Source organism: Hordeum vulgare, chromosome 4H, assembly GCF_904849725.1.
Source record: "Hordeum vulgare subsp. vulgare chromosome 4H, MorexV3_pseudomolecules_assembly, whole genome shotgun sequence".
Lineage (NCBI taxonomy): Eukaryota > Viridiplantae > Streptophyta > Magnoliopsida > Poales > Poaceae > Hordeum > Hordeum vulgare.
In genome coordinates this window covers 51,752,194-51,779,865 of record NC_058521.1, presented here as the reverse complement: position 1 = coordinate 51,779,865, position 27,672 = coordinate 51,752,194, and positions in this window count along the sequence as shown.

The following is a 27,672-nucleotide window of genomic DNA, read 5'->3' as shown; positions in this document are numbered from 1 at the left end:
TCTATGATTCTTGCAATGGGAGAAGTGCTTGGTTTTGGTTTCATACCTTGCGATGACCTCACCCAGTGATAGAAGGGGTAGCGAGGCATGCATCATGTTGTTGCCATCAAGGGTAAAAAGATGGGGTTTTCATCATTGGTTTGAGATTATCCCTCTACATCATGTCATCTTCCTTAAGGCGTTACTCTGTTTATCATGAACTCAATACACTAGATGCATGTTGGATAGCGGTCGATGTGTGGAGTAATAGTAGTAGATGCAGAAATTATCGGTCTACTTGTCTCGGACGTGATGCCTATATGTATGATCATTGCCTTAGATATCGTCATGACTTTGTGCGGTTCTATCAATTGCTCGACAGTAATTTGTTCACCCACCGTGATATTTGCTATTTTGAGAGAAGCCTCTAGTGAACACTATGGCTCCCGGGTCTACTCCACACCATATTACTTCGTTGCACTTTCTGCCTTCAGATCTCACTTGGCAATCAACCTTGAAGGGATTGACAACCCATTTATAGCGTTGGGTGCAAGCTCTTTGTGTTTGTGCAGGTACTCTGGACTTGACGAGATTCTCCTACTGGAGTGATACCTTGGTTCTCAAACTGAGGAAAATACTTACTGCTCTTGTGCTGCATCGCCCTTTCCTCTTCAAGGGGAAAACCAACGCAAGCCCAAGAGATGACAGAAGGATTTCTGGCACCACTGCCGGGGAAGAACTTTTGTTGCCGTAGCACAAGCATTTCTCGCGCCGTTGCTGGGGAGGATCAAGTCAAGAACTCATCCAAGTAAGTGTCGCAAACTCATCTCTTGCATTTACTTTGTTTGCCAGTTGCCTCTCATTTTCCTCTCCCCCACTTCACCAATTTGCCTTTTTCGTTCGCCTTTTCATTCACCCTTTTTTCTCGCCTGCTCTTTGTTCGCTTGTGTGCTTGCTTACTTGCCGAAGTCACCATGAATGAAAACACCAAACTTTGTGACTTCTCGAATACTAATAATAATGATTTTATTAGTACTCCGATTGCTCCCGCCACTAGTGCGGAGTCATACGAAATCAATGCCGCTTTGCTGAATCTTGTTATGAAAGAGCAATTTTCCGGCCTTCCTAGTGAAGATGCCGCATCCCATCTCAATAACTTCATTGAGCTTTGCGATATGCAAAAGAAGAAAGATGTGGATAATGATGTGATTAAATTGAAGCTTTTTTTCCTTTCTCGTTGCGAGATCGCGCAAAAAACTTGGTTTTCGTCTTTGCCCAAAAATAGTATGATTCTTGGGATAAGTGCAAAGATGGTTATATATCCAAGTATTTTCCGCCGGCTAAGATTTTAAGCAACTTGATCATGAACATGTTGCACAATCTTGGGAGAGAATGAAATTGATGATTAGAAATTGTCCCGCTCATGGCCTGAGTCTTTGGATGATTATACAAATCTTCTACGCTGGCTTGAATTTCGCTTCTATAAATATCTTGGACTCCGCCTCCGGTGGAACATTCATGGAAATCACGTTAGGAGAAGCCACAAAACTCCAAGACAATATCATGACGAACTACTCTCAGTGGCACACTGAAAGGTCACCTACTAGTAAGAAAGTACACGCTATAGAAGAAATTAACTCATTGAGTGCTAAGATGGATGAGTTAATGAATTTGGTTGCTAGTAGAAGTGCTCCTTTGGATCCTAATGATATGCCCTTGTCTTCCTTGATTGAGAGTAGCAACGCTAGCTTGGACGTTAATTTTGTTGGTAGGAATAATTTTGGCAACAACAATGCTTTTAGAGGAAACTGTGTTCCTAGGACTTTTCCTAGTAACTCCTCTAATAACTTTGACAACCCCTACAACAACACTCATGGAAATTACAATAGGTTACCCTCTGATCTAGAGAGTAATATCAAAGAGTTTATCAACTCGCAATTTTTTTTCAATGCGTCCATAGAGGAAAAACTACTCAAAATTGACGATTTCGCTAAAAGTGTTGATAGAATGTCTAGTGATATTGATGCTTTGAAACTTAGATGTGGTCCTCCCAAGATCAATATGGATGAAACTTTGAAAGCTATGGGTGTTTCCATGATTGAGAGCAAAGAAAGAACCGCCCAAATTCGTGCTAGACATGAATGCCTTAAAAAGGCGTGTTCTCGTGATAAGAATCATGAAGATCTTAAAGTGGTTGGTGTGACTCCCATTGAATCTTTGTTTTCTTGTGTCAAACCTAATGCTGATGGGGCTGGATATGAATCCACTTTGGTTGAAAAACGCCCCAATGATTCGGAGTCCACCTATCTTGATGCTAAAAGCATTGAAAGTGGAGTAGAGGATATTAAAACTTTGAGAAGTAACAAAATTGCTACTTTGGATTTCAAGGAATTCAATTATGATAGTTGCTCTTTCATTGAATGCATTTCCTTGATGCAATCCATGTTAAACTCTCCACACGCTTATAGCCAAAACAAGGCCTTTACCAATCATATAATCGAAGCTATGATAAAATCTCTTGAAGAGAAACTTGAATTGGAAGTCTCTATCCCTAGAAAGCTTCATGATGAGGGGGAACCTACTATCAAAATCAAAATCAAAAACTATGAATGCAATGCTTTGTGTGATTTGGGTGCTAGTGTTTCCGTGATTCCAAAGTCTTTATGTGATGTTCTGGGTTTTAATGAGCTTGAAGAGTGTTCTCTTAATTTGCATCTTGCGGATTCTACTATCAAGAAACCCATGGGAAGGATCAATGATGTTCTTATTATTGCAAATAGGAACTATGTACCCATGGATTTCATTGTGCTTGACATTGATTGCAATCCTACTTGCCCTATTATTCTCGGTAGACCTTTCCTAAGGACTATCGGTGCTATCATCGATATGAAGGAAGGGAATATTACATTTCAATTTCCTTTAAAGAAGGGCATGGAACACTTTCCTAGAAAGAAAATAAGATTACCTTATAAATCCATGATGAGGGCCACTTATGGTTTGAGCACCAAAGACGACGATACGTGATTATATCGCCTTATGCCTAGCTAAGGGCGTTAAACAATAGCGCTTGTTGGGAGGCAACCCAATGAATTTATATTTTCTTTCTCTTTTTTTGTGTCCACACCATCATAATTCTGTTGTGATTGTGTTTTTTTGTGTTTCTTTTATTGTTTGAGCCAAGCAAAACCTTTATGACTAGTCTTTGTGAGGGTTGTTTGATCCTGCTGGAAAAAAGACAGAAACTTTTCGCTCACGAGATGATTTTTCATTTTTATTCAGAAAGATATTTTGAGTTGATTCTTTTTTCTGCTGGTTGATATGCCCTTTGCCCAGGAAGTCGTAATTGTTCAAAAATTTTGAGGTACCAGAAGTATACGAAGTATACAGATTGCTACAGACTGGTCTGTTTTTGACAGATTCTATTTTTGTTGAGTTGGTTGCTTGTTTTGATGAAACTATGGATAGTATCGGGGGGTACTAGCCATGGAAAAGTGAGAATACAGTAGCCCAACACCAATATGAATAGAATCCAAGTTTGCTACAGTACCTAAAGAGGTGGTAGTTTGTTTTCTTGTGCTAGTGTTATCACGAGTTTCTGTTTTAGTTTTGTGTTGTGAAGTTTTCAAGTTTTGGGTGATGTTCTCATGGACGAAGAGATAAGGAGTGGAAAGAGCTCAAGCTTGGGGATGCCCAAGGCATCCCCAGCCAAATTCAAGGACACCAAAAAGCCTAAGCTTGGGGATGCCCCGGGAAGGCATCCCCTCTTTCATCTTCAATCCATCGGTAACATTACTTGGAGCTATATTTTTATTCACCACATGATATGTGTTTTGCTTGGAGCATCTTGTATCTTAGGAGTCTTTTATTTTTGTTGTGACACAGTCATCCTTGCTGCACTCCTTTAGAGAGAGACATGCACTCATCGTGATTTTGCTAGAATGCTCGTCGTGCTTCACTTATATCTTTTGAGATAGATATTTTGCTCTATGTGCTTCACTTAGATCTTTTAGAGCACGGCGGTGCGTGACTTGGTAGTTGGCTTATGCCATGAAAGTAGCCCCAAAGGCGATAGGTACCCAAAGAGGATACAAAAACCTCCATCTTCATGTGCAATGAGTAGAAAGAGAAGTCTTGATTCCTCTCAATTAGTTTTGAGACATGGATTTGGTAATATTAAGAGTTATATTAGTAGGGTGTTGTGAATCTAGAAATACTTGTGTTGAAGTTAGTGAATCCCGTAGCATGCACGTATGGTGAACCGCTATGTTAGGAAGTCGGAGCATAATTGATCTATTGATTGTCATCCTTTGTGTTGAGGTCGGGATCGCGTGATGGTTAACACCAACCAACCCTTCCCCTAGGAGTATGTGTTTAGCACTTTGTTTCGATTACTAATAAAATCTTTCACAACAAGTATGTGAGTTCTTCATGACTAATGTGAGTCCATGGTATAGATGCACTTTCACCTTCCACCATTGCTATCCTCTCTAGTACCGCGCAATTCTCGCCGGTGCACAAACCCACCATATGCCTTCCTCAAAACAGCCACCATACCTACCTACTATGGCATTTTCATAGCCATTCCGAGATATATTGCCATGCAATTCCCACCGTTCCGTCTCATGACTTGTGCCGTCACTCTCATATTTCCATTGCATGATCGTAAAATAGCTAGCGATATGTTTCAGTGTCATACGCCAAGCTAGATCGTTGCACATCCCGGTACACTGTCAAAGGCATTTCCTATAGAGTCATCATCGTTATAAGCTTTGATCTGTGAGTAAATAAAAGTGTGATGATCATCATTATTAGAGCATTGTCCCATGTGAGGAAATAAAAAAAAGAGGCCAAAGAGCCCCAAAAAAAGAAGAGGCCAAGAGCCCAAATAAAAAAAAGAGAGAAAAAGAGAGAAGGGAGAATACTACTATCTTTTTCCACACTTGTGCTTCATAATAGCACCATGTTCGTCATGATTGAGAGCCTCTCGTTTCGTCACCACCATATGCTAGTGGGAATCTTCATTGTATAACTTGGCTTGTATATTCCAATGATGGTATTCCTCAAATTGCCCTAGGTCTTCGTGAGCAAGCAAGTTGGATGCACACCCACTAGTTCTCCTTTTGAGCTTTCACACACTTATAGCTCTACTGCATCCCTTGTATGGCAATACCTACTCATTGACATTGATATCTATTAATGGGCATCTCCATAGCCCTTTTACACGCCGAGTCAATGTGACCATCTCCTCCTTTTTGTCTCACAACCACCACCACACTCTATTCCACCTATAGTGCTATATCCATGGCTCACGCTCATGTATTGCGTGATAGTTATAAAAGGTTTGAGAAAGTAAGAGTGCGAAAACAATTACTTGGCCAATACCGGGGTTGTGCATGATTTACATTAGTTGTGTGAGGAGGATGGAGCATAGCCATACTATATGATTTTGTAGGGATAACTTTCTTTGGCCTTGTTATTTTGAAAGTTCATGATTACCTTGCTAGTTTGCTTGAAGTATTATTGTTTTCATGTCAATGGAAAACTATTGATTTCAATCTTACGGATCTGAACATTCATGTCACATGAAAGAAGTTGCAAAGGACAACTATGCTAGGTAGCATTCCACATCAAAAGTTAAGTCTTTATCACTTCCCTACTCGAGGACGAGCATGAGTTAAGCTTGGGGATGCTTGATACGTCTCCAACATATCTATAATTTTTGATTGTTTCATGCTATTATCTTGTCAAACTTTGGATGTTTTGTATGGCTTTTATATCTTTTTTGGGACTAACTTATTAACTCAGTGCCAAGTGTCAGTTCCTATTTTTCCCGTGTTTTTGACCTTTTTCAGAGGAAGATTTGAAACGGAGTCCAAACGGAATGAAATCCCCAAAAAGATTTTTTCCGAAACAAAAGAAGACCGGCAGACTTGAGAACCAAGGCAGGGGTCCCCAGGGACCCCACAAGCCCTCTAGCCCCGGCCAGGGGGAGGCCGGGCCTCCCAGGCTTGTGGGTCCCTTGGACCTCCTATGCCCTAGGTTTTGCGCCTATATATTCCCTAAAATCCGAGAAAAAATCAGGAGATCATCGAAAATACTTTTCCGCCGCCGCAAGCTTCTGTCTCCGCAAGATCCCATCTGGGGCACGTTCTGGTGCCCTACCAGAGGGGGGATTCGGATACGGAGGGCTTCTTCATCAACACCATGACCTCTCCGATGATGCGTGAGTAGTTCACCATAGACCTACGGGTCCATTGCTAGTAGCTAGATGGCTTCTTCTCTCTCTTGGATCTTCAATACAAAGTTCTCCATGATCTTCATGGAGATCTATCCGATGTAATCCTCTTTTGCAGTGTGTTTGTCGAGATCCGATGAATTGTGGATTTATGATTAGATTATCTATGAATCTTATTTGAATTTCTTCTGATCTCTCTTATGCATGATTTAATATCCTTGTAATTCTCTTCGATTTGTGGGTTTTGTTTGGCCAACTAGATCTATGATTCTTGCAATGGGAGAAGTGCTTGGTTTTGGGGTCATACCGTGCGGTGACCTCTGCGAGTGACAGAAGGGGTAGCGAGGCACGCATCGTGTTGTTTCCATCAAGGGTAAAAAGATGGGGTTTTCATCATTAGTTTGAGATTATCCCTCTACATCATGTCATCTTGCTTAAGGCGTTACTCTGTTCGTCATGAACTCAATATACTAGATACATGCTGGATAGTGGTCGATGTGTGGAGTAATAGCAGTCGATGCAGAAAGTATCGGTCTACTTGTCTCGGACGTGATGCCTATATGTATGATCATTGCCTTATATATCGTCATGACTTTGCGCGGTTCTATCAATTGCTCGACAGTAATTTGTTCACCCACCGTGATATTTGTTATTTTGAGAGAAGCCTCTAGTGAACACTATGGCCCCCGAGTCTACTCCACACCATATTTCCAGCCTTACACTTTTACTTCATTGCACTTTCCGCCTTGAGATCTCACTTGGCAATCAATCTTGAAGGGATTGACAACCCCTTTATAGCATTGGGTGCAAGCTCTTTGTGCTCGTGCAGGTACTCTGGACTTGACGAGATTCTCCTACTGGATTGATACCTTGGTTCTCAAACTGAGGGAAAAACTTACTGCTCCTGTGCTGCATCGCCCTTTCCTCTTCAAGGGGAAAACGAACGCAAGCCCAAGAGACGACAGAAGGATTTCTGGCACCACTGCCGGGGAAGAACTTTTGTTGCCATAGCAATTGGGCACTAATCGTCCCCATGTCGTGAAGACCATGGTGCAGCTGGGTCGTTCGAGGTTGGTGTAGTGACTATGCAAGCCATTGGTGCAGGAGGGGAAGTGACGTCTTGAGCTTCATCATGGGCAAGATTGTCATGGACAGATTTTTCCGATAAAGAGAAGTCACTATCTTTAAGGGATGTCGACTTGTGCCATTTCTCCATACGGGGAGGAGTGGCACCAAATTTGAAGCATTCAGCAAAGCCATCCTCTCGAAGATCTTCCTCTGGAGTCACGAGAGACAGTGTCTTCCAAGAACACGTGCAATTTTCATGTGCAACAAAGGAGTTCTTGGTGGAGAGGTTGCATATGTGATTGATATCAGTTACTAGGGCGTGCATTTGTCATCGCGTCCATTCATGATCACGATCTTGCTTCTGAATGAGACATGCGAGAAGTTCACGATCATTCATGGCATGCTCCCTTCGGGGATGGGGCAATACATTTGCATTGGCTTCAGTGTTAGAGACACTTGGTCGAGGGCATCTAAAAGAGCCAATTAATCTTGCTCTAGCTGGATTAGATGGAATGTGAAGTCCTTCAACGTCAGTTGTGCCACTGGTTCCTTCAACAATGGGATTCTTAGCCTTGGATGCATAGATGTTTTCGTGTTTAACTTCAACATTCGAAAGATATATCCCATGATTGTGAGTAGAAGGCAAAATCCTTGTATTTGTGTGGCGCTTAATCAAGCGCATGATAGATGGTGCATATATATTGAGTTTAAAAAGGGTGATGCTATTGGCAGCCAGGGTTCGCGGAAATTGATCTTGAAGACTGAACCTGATGCCATAGACAATGTAATTGACCAATGTTTTCAATGCACCTTGCAACTTGCTTGAAGATGAATGCCCTTTGATCTGTGCTACTGCAACAAAAGACCTTCCAACGGCGCCAGAAACAAGCGTGTTGACGGGAGACTGTTCTTGTCTTGATACTCCCCAGCAACGGCGCCAGGAATCCTTCTGCTACGGCTACGCCTTTAGGGACTTCCTTGGCAAATATGCAAAGGATTCCCGAGTGGCCTTGGAGCCTTGCATTGGTGTTCCCTCGAAGCGGAAAGGGTGATGTAGCACAACGGCGGCAAGTATTTTCCTCAGTTTTGAGAACCAAGGTATCGATCCATAGAAAGGATTCCGTCAAGCCACAAGTACCTGCATAAACACAAAGAGCTTGCACCCAACGCTATGAAGGGGTTGTCAATCCCTTATAGATTGTTTGCAAAGTGAGAACTGAAAGCAACAAAGGAAACAAAGCAAAGTAAAAGTGAAAGTGGAAACGATAGTTTTGAATAGACCCGGGGGTCGTAGTGTTCACTAGTGGCTTCTCTCATGAAAGCAACTAGACGGTGGGTGAACGAATTACTGTCGAGCAATTGATAGAACTGCGCAAAGTCGTGACATTATCTAAGGCAATGATTATATCTATAGGCATCACGTCCAAAACAAGTAGACCGATACTTTCTGCATCTACTACTATTACTCCACACATCGACCGCTATCCAGCATGCATCTAGTGTATTAAGTCCAAAAGAACAGAGTAACGCCTTAAGCAAGATGACATGATGTAGATGGACAATCTCATATCTACGATAAAAGCCCATCTTGTTACCCTTGATGGCAACAACACGATGTGTGCCTTGCTACCCCTTCTGTCACAGGTAAAGGTCACCACACGGTATGAACCCAAAACCGAGCACTTCTCCCATTGCAAGAATCATAGATCTAGTTGGCCAAACAAAACCCAAGACTCGGAGAGACTTACAAGGATATCAAATCATGCATATAAGAAATCAGGAAAGACTCAAATATAATTCATAGATAATCTGATCACAAATCCACAATTCATCGGATCTCGACGAACACACCGCCAAAGAGGATTACATCGGATAGATCTCCATGAAGATCATGGAGAACTTTGTATTGAAGATCCAAGAGAGAGAAGAAGCCATCAAGCTACTAACTACGGACCCGTAGGTCTGAAGTGGACTAGTCACGAGTCATTGGAGAGGCGATGAAGTTGCTGTAGAAGCCCTCCAACTCCAAAGTCCCCTCCGGCAGGGCACCGGGAAGGGTCTCCAGATGAGATCTCGCGGAAGCGGAAGCTTGCGGCAGCAGAAAAGTGTTTTCGTGGATGCCCTGAGTTTTTCTGGATTTTTAGGGAATTTATAGGCCAAAGAGCTAGGGCAGGGGAGCGCCAGGGAGGCCACAAGCCTGTTTGCTGCGGCCCCCCTGGCCGTGGCAACAGGGCTTGTGGGCTCCCACGGAGCCCCCTGCCTTGGCCCTCAGGCCTCCCGATCTTCTTCCATTCTAGAAAAAAATATTTCGGGGATTTTATTCCGTTGGACTCCGTTCCAAAATCAGATCTGAAAAGAGTCAAAACACAGAAAAAACAAGAACTGGCACTTGGCAATGAATTAATTAATTAGTCCCAGAAAAGATATAAAAGGTAAACAAAACATCCAAAGTTGACAAGATAACATCGTGAAACCATCAAAAATTATAGATACGTTTGAGACGTATCAAGCATCCCCAAGCTTAACTCCTACTCGTCCTCGAGTAGGGAAGTGATAAAGAATGAGTTTTTGATGCTTTCATGCTACCTAACATAGATGTACTTTGTAACTCCTCTTATGTGACGTGAATGTTCAGATCGATAAGATTCAAAACAATAGTTTGCTATTGACGTGGTGACAATAATAATTCAAGCAAACTAGCAAGGTAATCATGAACTTTCGAAACAACAAGGCCAAAAGAAAGGTATCCCTACAAAATCATATAGTCTAGCTATGCTCTATCATCCTTGCACAACGAATTTAAATCATGCACAACCCCGGTATTGGCCAAGTAATTGTTTTCACACCTTTACTTTCTCAAACTTTTTCAACTCTCACGCAATACATGAGCGCGAGCCATGGTTTTAGCACTATAAATGGTGTGGAGTGTGGTGGAGGTTGCAAGACAAACAAGGAGAAGATAGTCACATTGACTAGGCATATCAATGAGCTATGGAGATGCTCATCAATAGATATCAACATGAATGAGTAGGGATTGCCATACAAATGATGCACTAGAGCTAAGAGTATGTGAAAGCTCTTAAAGAAAACTAGTGGGTGTGCATCCAACTTGCTTGCTCACGAAGACCTATGGCAATATTGAGGAAGCCTATCATTGGAATATACAAGACAAGTTATATAATGAAAATTTCCCACTAGCTATATGGTGGTGACAAAACGAGAGACTCTCAATCATGAAGATCATGGTGCTTAATATGCACAAGTGTGGAAGGATAGTAGTTTTGTCCCTTCTCTCTTTTTCTCTCATTGTTTTGGTGGGCTCTTTGGCCTCTTTTTTTGGTGGGCATCTTTGGCCTCTTTTATTCCCTCACATGGGACAATGCTCCATCAATGATGATCGTCACACTTACAACTCAAAACTTAGAGCAATAATGACTCTATAAGGAATGCCTTCGGTAGTGTACCGTGACAATGATCTAGCATGGCATAGACATTAATGGAAACATCATGCTAGGTATCTTACGATCAAGCAATGGCAATGTAGGAGTGGGGGTACATGTCATGGTGGTAGCTGCATGGCAATATATCTCGGAATAGCTTTGAAAAAGCCATAGTAGGTAGGTATGGTGTCTGTTTTGAGGGAGGCTATTGGTGGGTTTTGTGCACCGGCAAAAGTTGCACGGTACTAAAGAAGATAGTGATGGTGGAAGGTGAAAGTGCATCTAAACCATGGACTCAACATTAGTCATGAAGAACTCATATACTTGTTGCAAAAGTTTTAGTAGTAATCGAAACAAAGCATTCAACGCATACTCCTAGGGGAAGGGTTGGTAGGTATAAACCATCGCGCGATCCCGACCGCCACAGAAAGGATGACAATCAATAGACTACTCATGCTCAGACTTCATCACATAGCGGTTCACCATACGTGTATGCTACGGGAATCACTAACTTCAACACAAGTATTTCTAGATCCACAACACCTTACTAGTGTAACTTCAATATTACCATAACCACAACTCAAAACTAATTGAGATGAGTCAAACTTCTCTAACTATTCAATGCACATGAAGGTGGAAGTTTTCATATCCCTTTTGATAACTTACCTTTTTGAGACTACTTTCATAGCATAAGCCAACTACCATGCCACGCGCCTCCGTGCTCTAAAAGATATAAGTAAAGCACACAGAGCAAAATCAACTAGCTCAAAAGATATAAGTGAAGCACATGTGAGCTGAATTGTCTACCAAAGGATATAAGTGAAGCTCGACAAAATCACGGTGAGTGCATGTCTCTCTCTCTAGGTGTGCAACAAGGAAGATTGTGACACAACAAAAATAGAAGACTCCTACGATACAAGACGCTCCAAGCAAAACACATAACATGTGGTGAATAAAAATATAGCCCCAAGTAACGTTACCGATGGATTGAAGACGAAAGAGGGGATGCCTTCCCGGGGCATCCCCAAGCTTAGGCTTTTACGGCATCCTTGAATCAACTTGGGGTGCCTTGGGCATCCCCAAGCTTGAGCTCTTGCCACTCTTTATCTTTTTGTCCATAAGAACTTCACCCAAAACTTGAAAACTTCACAACACGAAACTTAAACAGAAACTCGTGATAACATTAGTATAAGAAAGCAAACCACCACTTCCTTAGGTACCGTAGAAAACTTAAGTTCTACTTATGTTGATGTTGGGTTACTATATTTTCAATCTTCCATGGCTAATACCCCCCGATACTATCCATAGTTTCATCAAAATAAGCAACCAACTCAACAAAAATAGAATCTGTTAACAGTAGACTAGTGTGTAGCAACCTGTATACTTTGTAGACTTCTGTTACTTAAAAAATTCTGAATAATTATGACAGTCTGAAGAATTTGCATAGACATCAGCAACAAAACGGATCAACTCAAAATCTCTCACAGAAAAAAATGAAAATTATTTTCGTGAGCAGAAAGTTTCTGTCTTTTCCAGTATGATCAAACGATCATCTCCAAGACTAATCATAACGGTTTTACTTGGCACAAACGCAAAAGAAACACAAAAAACACAATCATAACAGAATTATGAAAGTTTGGAAAACACAAAACAAAAAGAATAAGGATAGATTCGTTGGGTTGCCTCCCAACAAGCGCTATTGTTTAACGCCCTTAGCTAGGCAAAAGGTGATGGAATCACGTATAGTCATCTTTGGTGCTCAAACCATAAGTAGCCTGTTGGGGAACGTCGCATGGGAAACAAAAAATTTCCTACGCGCACGAAGACCTATCATGGTGATGTCCATCTACAAGAGGGGATGAGTGATCTACGTATCCTTGTAGACCGTACAGCAGAAGCGTTAGTGAACGCGGTTGATGTAGTGGAACGTCCTCACGTCCCTCGACCCGCCCCGCGAACTATCCCGCGACCAGTCCCACGATCTAGTGCCGAACGGACGGCACCTCCGCGTTCAGCACACGTACAGCTCGACGATGATCTCGGCCTTCTTGATCCAGCAAGAGAGACGGAGAGGTAGAAGAGTTCTCCGACAGCGTGACGGCGCTCCGGAGGTTGGTGATGATCTCGTCTCAGCAGGGCTCCGCCCGAGCTCCGCAGAAACGCGATCTAGAGGAAAAACCGTGGAGGTATGTGGTCGGGCTGCCGTGGAAAAGTCGTCTCAAATCAGCCCTAAAACCTCCGTATATATAGGTGGGAGAGGGGGGGACCTTGCCTTGGGGCTCAAGGAGCCCCAAGGGGGTCGGCCGAGCCAAAGGGGGGAAGGACTCCCCCCCAAACCGAGTCCTACTTGGTTTGGTGGGTGGAGTCCTTCTTTCCTTTCCCACTTCCTCCTTTTTTTCTTTTCTCTTTGATTTTTCTTCCAATGCGCATAGGGACCTTTTGGGCTGTCCCACCAGCCCACTAAGGGCTGGTGCGCCACCCTCAAGGCCTATGGGCTTCCCCGGGGTGGGTAGCCCCCCCGGTGAACTCCCGGAACCCATTCGTCATTCCCGGTACATTCCCGGTAACTCCGAAAACCTTCCGGTAATCAAATGAGGTCATCCTATATATCAATCTTCGTTTCCGGACCATTCCGGAAACCCTCGTGATGTCCGTGATCTCATCCGAGACTCCGAACAACATTCGGTAACCAACCATATAACTCAAATACGCATAAAACAACGTCGAACCTTAAGTGTGCAGACCCTGCGGGTTCGAGAACTATGTAGACATGACCCGAGAGACTCCTCGGTCAATATCCAATAGCGGGACCTGGATGCCCATATTGGATCCTACATATTCTATGAAGATCTTATCGTTTGAACCTCAGTGCCAAGGATTCATATAATCCCGTATGTCATTCCCTTTGTCCTTCGGTATGTTACTTCCCCGAGATTCGATCGTCAGTATCCGCATACCTATTTCAATCTCGTTTACCGGCAAGTCTCTTTACTCGTTCCGTAATACAAGATCCCGCAACTTACACTAAGTTACATTGCTTGCAAGGCTTGTGTGTGATGTTGTATTACCGAGTGGGCCACGAGATATCTCTCCGTCACACGGAGTGACAAATCCCAGTCTTGATCCATACTAACTCAACGAACACCTTCGGAGACACCTGTAGAGCATCTTTATAGTCACCCAGTTACGTTGCGACGTTTGATACACACAAAGTATTCCTCCGGTGTTAGTGAGTTATATGATCTCATGGTCATAGGAACAAATACTTGACACGCAGAAAACAGTAGCAACAAAATGACACGATCAACATGCTACGTCTATTAGTTTGGGTCTAGTCGATCACGTGATTCTCCTAATGACGTGATCCAGTTATCAAGCAACAACACCTTGTTCATAATCAGAAGACACTGACTATCTTTGATCAACTGGCTAGCCAACTAGAGGCTTGCTAGGGACAATGTTTTGTCTTTGTATCCACACATGTAAACGAGTCTTCATTCAATACAATTATAGCATGGATAATAAACGATTATCTTGATACAGGAATTATAATAATAACTATATTTATTATTGCCTCTAGGGCATAATTCCAACAGTCTCCCACTTGCACTAGAGTCAATAATCTAGCCCTCACATCATCATGCGAATTACATTGTAATAAATCTAACACCCATACAGTTCTGGTGTTGATCATGCTTTGGCCGTGGAAGAGGTTTAGTCAGCGGGTCTGCTACATTCAGATCCGTGTGCACTTTGCATATATTTACGTCCTCTCCTTCGACGTAGTCGCGGATGAGGTTGAAGCGTCATTTGATGTGTCTGGACTTCTTGTGAAACCATGGTTCCTTTGCTAAGGCAATGGCACCCGTGTTGTGACAGAACAAGGTTATTGGATTCAGTGCGCTTGGCACCACTTCAAGATCTGTCATGAACTGCTTCATCCAGACACCCTCCTTAGCCGCCTCCGAGGCAGCCATGTACTCCGTTTCACATGTAGAATCTGCTACGACACTTTGCTTGGAACTGCACCAGCTTACCGCACCCCCATTAAGAATAAATACGTATCCGGTTTGCGACTTAGAGTCGTCCGGATCTGTGTCAAAGCTTGCATCGACGTAACCTTTTACGGCGAGCTCTTCGTCACCTCCATACACGAGAAACATCTCCTTAGTCCTTTTCAGGTACTTCAGGATATTCTTGACCGCTGTCCAGTGATCCACTCCTGGATTACTCTGGAACCTACCTGCCATACTTATGGCCAGGCTAACGTCCGGTCTAGTGCACAACATTGCATACATGATAGAACCTATGGCTGAAGCATAGGGGGCGGAGCGCATATGCTCTCTATCTTTATCAGTTGCTAGGCACCGAGTCTTACTCAATCTCGTACCTTGTAAGACTGGCAAGAACTCCTTCTTGGACTGTTCCATTTTGAACCTCTTCAAAACTTTATCAAGGTATGTGCTTTGTGAAAGTCCTATCAGGCGTTTTGATCTATCCCTATAGATCTTAATGCCTAGAATGTAAGCAGCTTCTCCTAGGTCCTTCATAGAGAAACTTTTATTCAAATAATCCTTTATGCTCTCCAAAAACTATACGTTGTTTCCAATCAGCAATATGTCATCCACATATAATATTAGAAATGCCACAGAGCTCCCACTCACTTTCTTGTAAATACAAGATTCTCCAACCACTTGTATAAACCCAAATGCTTTGATCACCTCATCAAAGCGTTTGTTCCAACTCCGAGATGCTTGCACCAGTCCATAAATGGATCGCTGGAGCTTGCACACCTTGTTAGCATTCTTAGGATCGACAAAACCTTCGGGTTGCATCATATACAATTCTTCCTTAAGGAAACCGTTAAGGAACGCCGTTTTGACATCCATCTGTCAGATTTTATAATCGAAAAATGCAGCTTTTGCTAACATGATTCTGACGGACTTAAGCATCGCTACGGGTGAGAATGTCTCATCGTAGTCAACTCCTTGAACTTGTGAAAAACCCTTTGCCACAAGTCGAGCTTTATAAATGGTCACATTGCCGTCAGCGTCCGTCTTCCTCTTAAAGATCCATTTGTTCTGAATAGCCTTGCGGCCCTCAGGCAGTACCTCCAAAGTCCACACTTTGTTCTCATACATGGATCCTATCTCGGACTTCATGGCTTCTAGCCATTTGTTGGAATCTGGGCCCACCATTGCTTCTTCATAATTTGCAGGTTCATTGTTGTCCAACAACATGATTGATAAGATGGGATTACCGTACCACTCTGGAGCAGCACATGGTCTCGTCGACCTGCGTGGTTCGACAGAAACTTGAACCGGAGTTTCATGATCATCACCATTAACTTCCTCCTCAACCGGCGTCGCAACGACAGAGGTTTCCCCTTGCCGTGCGCCACCATCCAGAGGGATGAGAGGTTCGACAACCTCGTCAAGTTCTATCTTCCTCCCACTCAATTCTCTCGAGAGAAACTCCTTCTCGAGAAAAGTTCCATTTTTAGCAACAAACACTTTGCCCTCGGATTTGAGATAGAAGGTGTACCCAACTGTCTCTTTTGGGTAACCTATGAAGATGCACTTTTCCGCTTTGGGTTCCAGCTTTTCAGGCTGAAGCTTTTTGACATAAGCATCACATCCCCAAACTTTAAGAAACGACAACTTTGGCCTTTTGCCATACCACAGTTCGTATGGTGTCGTCTCAACGGATTTTGATGGTGCCCTATTTAAAGTGAATGCAGCTGTTTCTAATGCATAACCCCAAAACGATAACGGCAAATCGGTAAGAGACATCATAGATCGCACCATCTCTAATAAAGTACGATTACGACGTTCGGACACACCATTACGTTGTGGTGTTCCAGGCGGTGTCAACTGTGAAACAATTCCACATTGTCTTAAGTGAGCACCAAACTCGAAACTCAGATATTCACCCCCACGATCAGACCATAGGAATTTGATCTTCTTGTTACGATGATTTTCAACTTCACTCTGAAATTCCTTGAACTTTTCAAATGTTTCAGACTTGTGCTTCATTAAGTAGACATAACCATATCTACTCAAATCGTCAGTGAAGGTGAGAAAATAACGATATCCGTCGCGTGCCTCTACGCTCATGGGACCACACACATCGGTATGTATGATTTCCAACAGGTCACTTGCACGCTCCATTGTTCCGGAGAACGGAGTTTTAGTCATCTTGCCCATGAGGCATGGTTCGCACGTGTCAAGTGAATCAAAGTCAAGTGACTCCAAAAGTCCATCGGCATGGAGTTCCTTCATGCGCTTTACACCAATATGACCTAAGCGGCAGTGCCACAAAAATATGGCACTATCATTGTTAACTCTAAATCTTTTGGTCTCAATGTTATGTAGGTGTGTATTGCTATCAAGATTCAATATGAACAATCCTCTCACATTGGGTGCATGACCATAAAATATGTTACTCATAGAAATAGAACAACCATTATTCTCTGACTTAAAAGAGCAACCGTCTCGCAATAAACAAGATCCAGATATAATGTTCATGCTCAATGCAGGCACTAAATAACAATGATTCAAGTTCATAACTAATCCTGATGGTAACTGAAGTGAAACTGTGCCGACGGCGATTGCATCAACCTTGGAACCATTTCCTACACGCATCGTCACTTCATCTTTCGCCAGCCTTCGTCTATTCCGCAGTTCCTGTTTCGAGTTGCAAATATGAGCAACAGAACCAGTATTGAATACCCGGGCACTACTACGAGAGCCGGTTAAGTACACATCAATAACATGTATATCAAATATACCTGATTTTTCTTTGGCCGCCTTCTTATCTGCCAGATACTTGGGGCAATTGCGCTTCTAGTGACCCATACCCTTGCAATAGTAACACTCTGTTTCAGGCTTAGGTCCAGCTTTGGTTTTCTTCGTCGGATTGGCAACAGGCTTGCCGCTCTTCTTTGAATTACCCTTCTTGCCTTTGCCGTTTCTCTTGAAACTAGTGGTCTTATTCACCATCAACACTTGATGCTCTTTACGGAGTTCAGACTCTGCGACTTTTAGCATCCCAAACAACTCGCTGGGTGACTTGTTCATCCCTTGCATGTTGTAGTTCAACACAAAGCCTTTATAGCTTGGCGGCAGTGATTGAAGGATTCTGTCAGTGATAGCCTCTTGTGGGAGTTCAATCCCCAGCTCAGCTAGACGGTTTGAGTACGCAGACATTTTGAGCACATGTTCACTGACAGACGAGTTCTCCTCCATCTTGCAAGCATATAATTTATCGTAGGTCTCATACCTCTCGATCCGGGCGTTCTTCTGAAAGATAAACTTCAACTCGTGGAACATCTCAAATGCTCCATGACGCTCAAAACGACGTTGAAGTCCCGGTTCTTAGCCATACAAGACTGCACATTGAACTACTGAGTAGTCCTCCTTACGTGCTAACCAAGCGTTCTTAACATCCTGATCAGCCGTAGCGGGTGGTTCATCTCCTAGCGCAGCATTAAGGACATAATCCTTCTTCCCAGCTTGTAAGATTAGCTTAAGATTACGAGCTCAGTCTACAAAGTTGCTTCCATCATCTTTCAACTTAGCTTTCTCTAGGAACGTATTAAAATTTAGGGTGACTGTCGTGTGAGCCATGATCTACAACACAAATATATTCAAAGTGGACTTAGACTATGTTCAAGATAATTAGAGTTTAACTTAATCAAATTATTCGCTAAACTCCCACTCAAAAAGTACATCTCTCTAGTCATTTGAGTGGTTCATGATCCACTTACACTAGCTCAAGTCCGATCATCACGTGAGTTGAGTATAGTTTCAGTGGTAAGCATACCTATGCTAATCATATCATCTATATGATTCATGATCGACCTTTTGGTCTCATGTGTTCCGAGGCCATGTCTCCATATGCTAGGCTCGTCAAGATTAACCCGAGTGTTCCGCGTGCGCAACTGTTTTGCACCCGTTGTATGTGAACGTTGAGTCTATCACACCCGATCATCACGTGGTGTCTCGAAACGACGAACTGTAGCAACGGTGCACAGTCGGGGAGAACACAATTTCGTCTTGAAATTTTAGTGAGAGATCACCTCATAATGCTACCGTCGTTCTAAGCAAAATAAGGTGCATAAAAGGATTAACATCACATGCAATTCATAAGTGACATGATATGGCCATCATCACGTGCTTCTTGATCTCCATCACCAAAGCACCGGCACGATCTTCTTGTCACCGGCGCCACACCATGATCTCCATCAACGTGTCGCCATCGGGGTTGTCGTGCTACTCATGCTATTACTACTAAAGCTACATCCTAGCAAAATAGTAAACGCATCTGCAAGCACAAACATTAGTATAAAGACAACCCAATGGCTCCTGCCGGTTGCCGTACCATCGACGTGCAAGTCGATATTATCTATTACAACATGATCATCTCATACATCCAATATATCACGTCACATCGTTGGCCATATCACATCACAAGCATACCCTGCAAAAACAAGTTAGACGTCCTCTAATTTTGTTGTTGCATGTTTTACGTGGTGACCATGGGTATCTAGTAGGATCGCATCTTACTTACGCAAACACCACAACGGAGATATATGAGTTGCTATTTAACCTCATCCAAGGACCTCCTCGGTCAAATCTGATTCAACTAAAGTTGGAGAAACCGACACTTGCCAGTCATCTTTGAGCAACGGGGTTACTCGTAGCGATGAAACCAGTCTCTCGTAAGCGTACGAGTAATGTCGGTCCAAGCCGCTTCAATCCAACAATACCGTGGAATCAAGAAAAGTCTAAGGAGGGCAGCAAAACGCACATCACCACCCACAAAAACTTTTGTGTTCTACTCGAGAAGACATCTACGCATGAACCTAGCTCATGATGCCACTGTTGGGGAACGTCGCATGGAAAACAAAAATTTTCCTACGCGCACGAAGACCTATCATGGTGATGTCCATCTACGAGAGGGGATGAGTGATCTACGTACCCTTGTAGACCATACAGCAGAAGCGTTAGTGAACGCGGTTGATGTAGTGGAACGTCCTCACGTCCCTCGATCCGCCCCGCGAACTATCCCGCGATCAGTCCCACGATCTAGTGCCGAACGGACGGCACCTCCGCGTTCAGCACACGTACAGCTCGACGATGATCTCAGCCTTCTTGATCCAGCAAGAGAGACAGAGAGGTAGAAGAGTTCTCCGGCAGCATGACGGCGCTCCGGAGGTTGGTGATGATCTCGTCTCAGCAGGGCTCCGCCCGAGCTCCGCAGAAACGCGATCTAGAGGAAAAACCGTGGAGGTATGTGGTCGGGCTGCCATGGAAAAGTCGTCTCAAATCAGCCCTAAAACCTCCGTATATATAGGTGGGAGAGGGGGGACCTTGCCTTGGGGCTCAAGGAGCCCCAAGGGGGTCGGCCGAGCCAAAGGGGGGAAGGACTCCCCCCCCAAACCGAGTCCTACTTGGTTTGGTGGGTGGGGTCCTTCTTTCCTTTCCCACCTCCTCCTTTTTTTTCTTTTCTCTTTGATTTTTCTTCCAATGCGCATAGGGCCCTTTTGGGCTGTCCCACCAGCCCACTAAGGGCTGGTGCACCACCCTCAAGGCCTATGGGCTTCCCCGGGGTGGGTTGCCCCCCCGGTGAACTCCCGGAACCCATTCGTCATTCCCGGTACATTCCCGGTAACTCCGAAAACCTTCCGGTAATCAAATGAGGTCATCCTATATATCAATCTTCGTTTCTGGACCATTTAGGAAACCCTCGTGACGTCCGTGATCTCATCCGGGACTCCGAACAAAATCCGGTAACCAACCATATAACTCAAATACGCATAAAACAACGTCGAACCTTAAGTGTGCAGACCCTGCGGGTTCGAGAACTATGTAGACATGACCCGAGAGACTCCTCGGTCAATATCCAATAGCGGGACCTGGATGCCCATATTGGATCCTACATATTCTACGAAGATCTTATCGTTTGAACCTCAGTGCCAAGGATTCATATAATCCCGTATGTCATTCCCTTTGTCCTTCGGTATGTTACTTGCCCGGGATTCGATCGTGAGTATCCGCATACCTATTTCAATCTCGTTTACCGGCAAGTCTCTTTACTGTTCCGTAATACAAGATCCCACAACTTACACTAAGTTACATTTCTTGCAAGGGTTGTGTGTGATGTTGTATTACCGAGTGGGCCCCGAGATACCTCTCCGTCACACGGAGTGACAAATCCCAGTCTTGATCCATACTAACTCAACGAACACCTTCGGGGATACCTGTAGAGCATCTTTATAGTCACCCAGTTACGTTGCGACTTTTGATACACACAAAGTATTCCTCCGGTGTTAGTGAGTCATATGATCTCATGGTCATAGGAACAAATAGTTGACACGCAGAAAACAGTAGCAACAAAATGACACGATCAACATGCTACGTCTATTAGTTTGGGTCTAGTCCATCACGTGATTCTCCTAATGACGTGATCCAGTTATCAAGCAAGAACACCTTGTTCATAATCAGAAGACACTGACTATCTTTGATCAAATGGCTTGCCAACTAGAGGCTTGCTAGGGACAGTGTTTTGTCTATGTATCCACACATGTAAATGAGTCTTCATTCAATACAATTATAGCATGGATAATAAACGATTATGTTGATACAGGAATTATAATAATAACTATATTTATTATTGCCTCTAGGGCATAATTCCAACATAGCCCTCATCATAGATTCATAAGGCAATCTTATTTTCTTTCTAGGAAAATGCTCCATGCCCTTCTTTAGGGGAAATTGAAATCTAATATTCCCTTCCTTCATATCGATGATAGCACCAATAATCCTTAGGAAAGGTCTACCAAGAATAATGGGACATGAAGGATTGCAATCTATGTCAAGTACAATAAAATCCACGGGTACATAGTTCTTATTTGTAACAATAAGAACATCATCGATCCTTCCCATGGGTTTCTTGAGAGTAGAATCCGCAAGATGCAAATTAAGAGAACACTCTTCAATCTCATGAAAACCAAGAATATCACATAAATACTTTGGAATCGCGGAAACACTAGCACCCAAATCACACAAAGCATTGCATTCATAGTTTTTGATCTTGATTTTGATAGTACGTTCCACTCATCATGAAGTTTTCTAGGTATAGAGACTTCAAATTCGAGCTTCTCTTCAAGAGATTTCATCATAGCATCTACGATATGTGCGGTAAAGGCTTTGCTTTGGCTATAATCATGTGAAGAGTTTGCAATGGATTGCATCAAGGAAATGCATTCAAACAAGGAGCAATTATCATAATTGAATTCCTTGAATTCCAAAGTGGGAGTTTCATTACTACCCAAAATTTTGATTTCTTCTACTACACTCTCCACACCTTTATCATCAAGATAGGTGGACTCCAAATCATTGGGGCGTTTTTCAACCAAAGTGGATTCATATCCAGCCCCTTCATTAATAGGTTTGACATGAGAAAACAAAGATTCAAGAGGAGTCACACCAAGCACTTTAAGATCTTCATGATTTGCATCACTAGAACGCACCCTTTTAAACCATTCATGCCTAGCGTGAATTTGGGCGGTTCTTTCTTTGCTCTCATTCATGGAGACACGCATAGCTTTTAAAGTTTCATCCAAGTTGACCTTGGGAGGAGCACATCTAACTTTCAAAGCATCAATATCACAAGACGTCCTATCAACGCTCTTAGCCAAATCGTCTATTTTGAGTAGTTTTTCCTCTAGGGACGCACTGAAAATCTTTTGAGAGTTGATGAACTCTTTGATATTACTCTCTAAATCAGAGGGTAATTTGTTATGATTTCCATAAGTGTTGTTGTAGTAATTGCCATAATTGTTAGAGGAGTTACTAGGAAAAGGCCTAGGAACAGAGTTTCCTCTAAAAGCATTGTTGTTGCCAAAATTGTTCCTACCAACAAAATTAACGTCCAAGCTAGCGTTGTTACTCTCAATCAAGGAAGATAGTGGCATATCATTAGGATCTAAAGGAGCATTCCTACTAGCAACCAAATTCATCAACTCGTCCATCTTAGCACTAAGCGAGTTAATCTCTTCTATAACGTGTACCTTTTTGCTAGAAGGTGACCTTTTAGTGTGCCACTGAGAGTAGTTGGTCATGATATTGTCTAGGAGTTTTGTAGCGTCTCCTAACGTGATTTCCATGAACGTTCCACCTGAGGCGGAGTCCAAGATATTGTGAGAAGCAAAATTCAAACCAACGTAAAGGATTTGTATAATCATCCACAAACTCAAGCCATGAGCGGGACAATTTCTAATCATTAACTTCATCCTCTCCCAAGATTGTGCAACGTGTTCATGATCAAGTTGCTTGAAATTCATGATATCGTTACGTAGGGAGATAATCTTAGCCGGCGGAAAATACTTGGATATGTAAGCATCTTTGCACTTATCCCAAGAATCGATACTATTTTTAGGCAAAGAAGAAAACCAAGTTTTTGCGCGAACTCGCAACGAGAAAGGAAAAAAGCTTCAACTTAATCACGTCATTATCCACATCTCTTTTCTTTTGCATATCGCAAAGCTCAATGAAGGTATTGAGATGGGATGCGACATCTTCACTAGGAAGGCCAGAGAATTGCTCTTTCATAACAAGATTCAGCAAGGCTGCATTGATTTCATACGAGTCCGCACTAGTGGCGGGAGCAATCAGAGTACTAATAAAATCGTAATTATTAGTGCTCGAGAAGTCGCAAAGTTTGGTGTTTTCAGCCATGATGACTTCAACAAACAAACAAGCACACAAGCAAGCAAGAAAACCGGCAAAGGAAAACGGCAAAAAGGCAAAAGAAAACGGCAAAGGAAAAAGGAAAATGAAAACGACAAATGTGAAGTGGGGGAGAGGAAAACAAGAGGCAACTCGCAAAAAAAGTAAATGCAAGAGATGAGTTTGTGACACCTACTTGGATAGGTCTTGATCTCTCCTTCCCCAGCAACGGCGCCAGAAATACTTCTGCTACTGCAACAAAAGACCTTCCAACAGCGCCAGAAACAAGCGTGTTGACGGGAGACTATTCTTGTCTTGATACTCCTCAGCAACGGCGCCACGAATCCTTCTGCTACGGCTACGCCTTTAGGGACTTCCTTGGAAAATATGCAAAGGATTCCCTCGTGGGCTTGGATCCTTGCATTTGTGTTCCCTCGAAGCGGAAAGGGTGATGTAGCACATCGGCGACAAGTATTTCCCTCAGTTTTGAGAACCAAGGTATCGATCCAGAGAAAGGATTGCGTCAAGCCACAAGTACCTACACAAACACAAAGAGCTTGCTCCCAATGCTATGAAGGGGTTGTCAATCCCTTATAGATTGTTTGCAAAGTGAGAACTGAAAGCAACAAAGGAAAGAAAGCAAAGTAGAAGCGAAAGTGGAAATGATAGTTGTGAATAGACCCGGGGGCCGTAGTGTTCAATAGTGGCTTCTCTCATGAAAACAAGTAGACGGTGGGTGAACGAATTACTGTCGAGCAATTGATAGAACTACGCAAAGTCGTGAAGTTATCTAAGGCAATGATTATATCTATAGGCATCACGTCCAAAACAAGTAGACCGATACTTTGTGCATCTACTACTATTACTCCACACGTCGACCGCTATCCAGCATGCATCTAGTGTATTAAGTCCAAAAGAACAGAGTAACGCCTTAAGCAAGATGACAAGATGTAGATGGACAATCTCATATCTACGATAAAAGCCCATCTTGTTACCCTTGATGGCAACAACACGATGTGTGCCTTGCTGCCCCTTCTGTCACTGGGAAAGGTCACCACACGGTATGAACCCAAAACCAAGCACTTCTCCCATTGCAAGAATCATAGATCTAGTTGGCCAAACAAAACCCAAGACCCGGAGAGACTTACAAGGATATCAAATCATGCATATAAGAAATCAGCAAAGACTCAAATATAATTCATAGATAATCTGATGACAAATCCACAATTCATCGAATCTCGACAAACACACCGCCAAAGAGGATTATGGATAGATCTCCATGAAGATCATGGAGAACTTTGTATTGAAGATCCAAGAGAGAGAAGAAGCCATCTAGCTACAAACTACGGACCCGTAGTTCTGAAGTGGACTACTCACGAGTCATTGGAGAGGCGATGATGTTGATGTAGAAGCCCTCCAACTGCAAAGTCCCGTCCGGTAGGGCACCGGGAAGGGTCTCCAGATGAGATCTCGCGGAAACGGAAGCTTGCGGCAGCGGAAAAGTGTTTTCGTGGATGCCCTGATTTTTGCTGTATTTTTAGGGAATTTATAGGCCAAAGAGCTAGGGCAGGGGAGCGCCAGGAAGGCCACAAGCCTGGTTGCCGCGGCCCCCTGGCCGCTGCAACAGGGCTTGTGGGCTCCTAGGGAGCCCCCTGCCTTGGCCCTCAAGCCTCCCGATCTTCTTCTGTTCTGGAAAAATTTATTTCGGGGATTTTATTCCGTTTGGACTCCGTTCCAAAATCAGATCTGAAAAGAGTCAAAAACACAGAAAAAACAGGAAGTGGCACTTGGCACTGAATTAATAAGTTAGTCCCCAAAAAGATATAAAAGGTAAACAAAACATCCAAAGTTGACAAGATAACATCGTGAAACCATCAAAAATTATAGGTACGTTTGAGACGTATCAATCAGCCATATGGTATGACGAAGAATATGGTATATAGTCCTTGACAGATATTGAAGATCATTGACAAAGAAGCTTGTGGGCAAATCAACATCTGGGGCCAAAGGCTTCATCAAGGTGAGCATACAGGTCATATTTGGCTCAGGTGACTAGAAAATGCTACGAGTGGCTCCATTATAAGTTGTAGATCTTGGATCTAAGTCTTCACCAGATTCGGCAAGTGGTGTGGTGGCAAAGAATTCTGTTGGAGCATATTTCTCCATGTGCGGTTTTGGTAATTGATGACAATCCATATGGACTAATGGTTTGCTTTAAGTTATATTCGAATGATTGTCCGTAGGCACTTCTTGAAATCAATCTGTTGGTTTCAAGGAGTTTATATAGTGACCAAGGTGGTATTCAAGGTTTAATCCAAAGATTGTTCATGTGAGAGTTGAGCTTGTTGCAAGCATGTCTTGAAGAAGAAGATTGTGTTAGCATTCATGTTTTCCTTCAAGACATCATATTTATGAACATACAAGATAAGATACAAGGTTGATCAAGACCAAGTCAAAGAGTGAATGAAGTTGGTCAACACACATAGCGTACAAGATGTACCAAGAGGGATCAAGTGATCCCATGGTATGGTAAGTATTGTCCATTACGCTTTGTGTACTAACCCATAGTCTACATGAAAGTTCTATGTAAGGTTAGGTGTATTTACATGGGCTTGTGTCGACAGGAATATCTCACACATCCCATGGAGTATGACATCAAGTGGTGATCATCATCAAGATTGCGGTGTGTAATTTCAATTGCAGCATCACAAACATATCATGCTTTAAGCTTGCCATCCATTGTGGTGACAATGGACTTGTGAAGATGTGCCAAAGAGTGGCTCATGCATAGTGGAGTATGGGGGAGCAATCAACTAGTCTTCATTGAGCCATCACAGTCAATAAAGGTGGTCCATCTTGAGAAAGTCAAGATCGTCATCATCTAGCTCAAGTGGGCTATGTGCAAGGTATAGGTTTGCCCTTGATAGGTTTCCTATTTTAGCGGTCTCATGCTGGTAGTTGGGAGACCGGGTTATAGGATCAATTGTCATACTTGTTGGAAATATGCCCTGGAGGCAATAATAAATTGGTTATTATTATATTTTCTTGTTCATAATAATCGTTTATTATCCATGCTAGAATTGTATTAATTGGAAACTCAAATACATGTGTGGATACATAGACAACACACTGCCCTAGTGAGCCTCTAGTTGACTAGCTCATTGATCAAAGATGGTCAAGGTTTCCTAGCCATAGACAAGTGTTCTCACTTGATAACGGGATCACATCATTAGGAGAATGATGTGATGTGATGGACAAGACCCAAACAATAAACGTAGCATATGATCGTGTCAGTTTGTTGCTACTGTTTTCTGCATGTTAATGTATCTGTTCCTATGACCATGAGATCATGCAACTCCCGTACACCGGAGGAATACCTTGTGTGTATCAAACGTCGCAACGTTACTGGATGAATATTAAGGCGTTCTATAGGTATCTCCGAAGGTGTCTATTGGGTTGGCATGGATCAAGACTGGGATTTGTCACTCCGTGTGACGAAGAGGTATCTCGGGGCCCACTCGGTAAGATAACATCACAATAACCTTGCAAGCAATGTGACTAAGGAGTTAGTTACGGGATCTTGTATGACGAAACGAGTAAAGAGACTTGCCGGTAACAAGATTGAACTAGGTATGGAGATATCGACGATCGAATCTCGGGCAAGTAACATACCCAAGGATAAAGGGAACAACATACGAGATTAACTGAATCCTTGACATAGAGGTTCAACCGATAGAGATATTTGTAGAATATGTAGGAGCCAATATGGACATCTAGGTCCCGCTAATGGTTATTGACCAGGGAGTGTCTCAGGTCATGTCTGCATAGTTCTCGAACCCACAGGGTCTGCACACTTAAGGTTCAGTGACGTTTTGGTATAGTTGAGTTATAGGTGTTGGTGACCGAAGGTTGCGCGGAGTCCCGGATGAGATCTTGGACGTCACGAGGAGCTCCGGAAGGTTCCGGAGGTAAAGATTGATATATATAAGAAATCCTGTTCTGGTCACCAGAAAGGTTTCGGGCTCATCGGTAGTGTACTGGGAGTGCCGGGAGGATACTGGGGGGCCATCGGGAGGAGTGTCTCGACCCAAAAGATCTCATGGGCTATGGGAGGAGTTAAACCAGCCCGCACTGGTCTGGGCAAATCAACCAATAAGGCCCATGCGGCTAGAGATGGGGAAAACCCAAAGGAAGGGAATGATTCCAAAGGAAAGGA